General features: G+C 40.8%; 1 pseudogene; it reads left to right on the top strand.

Moving 5' to 3' along the window:
- Nucleotides 1-1,063: 1,063 nt before the first annotated feature.
- On the top strand, nucleotides 1,064-2,009 carry LOC102817589 (annotated as a pseudogene).
- Nucleotides 2,010-3,961: the final 1,952 nt, after the last annotated feature.

The following is a 3,961-nucleotide window of genomic DNA, read 5'->3' as shown; positions in this document are numbered from 1 at the left end:
ATCAAACCAACAATGAGATACCATCTTACACCAGCACTGATAACCAATTTCAAAAAAGTAAAAAAACAACAAATGTTGGCTGGGACCCTCCTATGTGTTGGTGGGACTGTAAATTGGTGCAACCACTGTGGGAAACGGTATGTTGTTTTCTCAAAAAGTTGCAAAAGGATCTACCATATGACCCAGCAAACCCACTATTTGGTGTATATTCTCAAGAAATAAAAGCGCTGACATGAAAAGATATCTGCACACCCATGTTCATTGCAGTATTATTCACAATAGCAAAAAGATGGAGACAACCTAAATGCCCATCAAAAGAGGAATGGTTAAATAAACTTTAATAGATACATACAATAGAATACTGTGCAACATTGAAGAATAATGTTGAATTTGTGAAACACCTTATAACATGGATGAACCTGGAGGACACTATGCTGCATGAACTTGGTCAATCACCAAAAGGGCATATATTGAATGAGAACAATGTTGTAGAAAGTTAAGGCAAGGTTTTCTTGAGAAAAGAAACCTTCTATGATGGTAACTAGTGGTGGGAGGGAAGGGAAAATTATTCACGGGCTAGAGGGTAGACACATGTTAATGTGGGTGAGGAAGCAGGCAATAAACAAGGGGGAGGTTGGCAGAGGAAAATTGAAGGTAGTGGGACATACAGGGAATAATGCAAGGGTTAGTGAAAGAGGCAAATATTATTAACTGATGGAATATGAAGGAGACTGCAATCATTGTAATGAATTGAGGTGTGTGATTTGTTGAGTGTAAAACTCATAATCTGTTCTGTAAAGCTTCACTCAGCTCACAATAAAAAGTAAAAAAGAAGAACAATAATAAGAGGATGTTGTGATTTGAAAATCAGTAAACATGTATCATTCCTCCATATTTATTTAGTGTGTATGCTGAGCAAATAGTCCATGAAGCTGAACTCTTTAAAACTTAAATGAAAAGCCTGGAACTATAAAGATCATCAATGATAAAATAGGGACAAACTTAGGGGCTGTGATGCAAGGCATAAATACACTATCAAACATAACTGAAAACACACAAACAGATGACAAAATATATGACTGGGACCGCCTATAAATTAGATACTTATTTTACCAAAAGACTAAAAAGAGAATTCACAGGTCACGGTTTCTCTGAGAAGAACAGCTGGTGGAGGGGTTCAAAAAGGCAGGGCAATAAAATCTTTAACCTGGGGAAGCAAAACCATACTCCAAGGAAGCAGCAGCAGCAACAGCGGTCAGTACCCCGCCAGTACCTGGACATGGGCCACAGGCCAGCAGCCAAAATGAAGGCTTGACTATTGACCTGAAGGATTTTAGGAAACCAGGATAGAAGACCTTCACCCAGCATAGCCGTCTCTTTGTGGGCAATCTTCCTCCTGATGTCACTAAGGATAAAATGAGGAAACTAGAGAGGTTTTCATACCTGAGGATAAGGGCTTTGGCTTTATTCGCTTGGAAACACGAACTCTAGTGAAGATTGCCAAAGTGGAGCTAGTCAACAACTCCATGGAAAGAAGCTGCACGTGCACTTTGCCTGCCATAGTGCTTCCCTTACGGTCTGAAACTTTCCTCAGTATGGTGGAGGAGGCCTTTACTGTGTTTGGCCAAGTAGAAAGGGCTGTAGTCATTGTAGATGATTGAGGAAGACCATCAGGAAAAGACATTGTTGAATTCTCGGAGAAGCCAGCTGCTCGTAAAATTCTGGACAGAAGCAATGAAGGTTCTTTCTGCTAACCACATTTAATTGGCCTATGACTGTGGAGCCCATGAACCAGTTAGACAATGAAGAGGGGCTTCCAGAGAAGCTGGTTATAAAGAACCTGCAATTTCACAAGGAGCGAGAGCAGCCTCCCAGATTTTCACAACCTGACTGAATACGCTATATGCTTGAAGGCATTCACTGAGATGAAGAAGCAGCAGGGGGACCAAGTGGACCGCAACATTAAGGAAGTGCGACTAGAGAAGGAGATGGAGGCTGCTTGCCATTGAGCACCATCTCCCCTCACTTCATATCAGCTGTACATTTCACTCTCCGCTCTGCCTCTGGGTCCAGGAGTCCCCGGGTCTTACCGTACTGCTGGCCATCCAGGTCTCCACCTGGGTTCACAGGGGTCTATTGAATGTGGTTGAACTTAGTTCGTAACTTCGTTGCTGTTTTTCCCCCTCTTCCCCTTATTGGTGACCACCTACCTGCTCATGTATTCCCCTTGAGTCTTAGTCTTGAAAGGCGGTTTGCTCTGAGGGGTCCTCACCACTTGCCTTGATGGCTCCTGGGAGAACAGCTTACTTGTTCTTGTAGTAATCAGTCATACTGCCATTATTGTTTCAGATTTTTCTGGCGATCTTTCCTTCACGAAGTATCTTTTGTTCTTCTAGCCACTCCAGGCTGGTCTACTCGCCCTTTCCAGTGGAAATTTTCTACCTCAGACGATTCTGGATGGGGTTTTGGTTTTACCATGTAAAGGTTCCACTGGAAACCTCTTTCACTGGGCAACTTCTAAGCCCCCTTTAAGGTATTCCAATCAGTTGTAGGCTGAAGACAGACTTACAAGCTTTCTGTAGTGATGTTTCTGCCTATTCCTTTCTCCCCCACTCAAGTGTCTATTTTACAATGGTAGGCAAGGAAAACCAAGATTCAAGAGATAGCCAAGCATCTTAACATTATTCCCCTCTTTTATCCCTTCAAACCATGCCTCAATTCCTGTATCCCAGAGCCCTGTTGTTCCAAAGTTATGCATACATCATCATTTACTCAGCTAACTGTATTTTGAAGGTATAGTGCACATGATTTGCTGGTGGATTCGATGTAAGGTTTATGAAAAAGAGGATTACTGAGGATGATTATTTTTTTAGCCTGAATAACTGGGCGGGGGAGGGGGGGAATGTTAAAAATGAGAAATCATGGAGAATGGGGTTTTGGGAAGAAAATCAAGTTTGGCTTTGAACATCTTAAACCTGATATGCCTACTGGACAAGCAAAATAGGGATTTGAACTTATAAGAGAAATTTAAGTGAGAAGATATCCAAATTGCAGACGTTTATTTGAACGGATGAATTTTATATTGTATTTGGCCCTCAATTCTAAAACAATGAGAAACAAATTTATAAATCAACTGATTGCTTCAGTTATGACTGAAAATTGAATACTGAGACTGCTATATTTTCATGTATTTATTACCTATAGTTTTCCTAAGTCTAAAAACAAATGAAGTTTATAACAGATTTCACAGTCAATAAACAAGATAATAGAACATGAACTGTTCACACGAGATTATATAGACATGGACATAGCACCTTTACTCACAATAGCCCCACACTGGAAACAAGCAAAATATCCATACAATGGAAAAATGATAAATTAATATATCCCCCCACCAAAAGAACACTACTCAAAAATTAAAAAGAAGCTATTGACTCATACAACAACATGGATGAAATGCAAACAAATGTTAAGTGAAAAAAAGGCAGACCAAAACACTACATTGTTGTTTTTAAATGCCATGGAGTTGGTTCTTACTCATAGCAACATTGCATAGGGTTTCCCAGATTATAAATCTCTGAGGGAAAAGAAAGCCTTGCTTTGCTTCCTCATAGTGGCTGGCAGGTTCAAACTGCAGACCTTGTGGTTCCCTGTCCAGTGCTTATCATATGGAGCCAAGTGTAATCAAGTAGGTTGTAACTCATAGTGACCTGGGAGTGGCTGGTAGGTTTAAAAGCTGACCTTGCAGTTAGAAATCCAGTGTTTATCCTACAGCATCACACTAGGACTCATGATATAGTTAGGTGTCTTCAAGTCGATTCGGACTCATGCGGATCCTATGCACAACAGAACAAAACACTACCTGGTCCTGAACCATCCTCACGATTGTTGTATATGAGGCTACTGAAAATACCATGGTTTGGGTCAGATGCACCTTAGTCCTCAAACTGGCATCTTTGCT

This window comes from Chrysochloris asiatica, unplaced genomic scaffold (assembly GCF_000296735.1).
Source record: "Chrysochloris asiatica unplaced genomic scaffold, ChrAsi1.0 scaffold00022, whole genome shotgun sequence".
Lineage (NCBI taxonomy): Eukaryota > Metazoa > Chordata > Mammalia > Afrosoricida > Chrysochloridae > Chrysochloris > Chrysochloris asiatica.
Note: the sequence above shows the minus strand (reverse complement) of the source record. Positions and strands in the feature narration are given on the sequence as shown.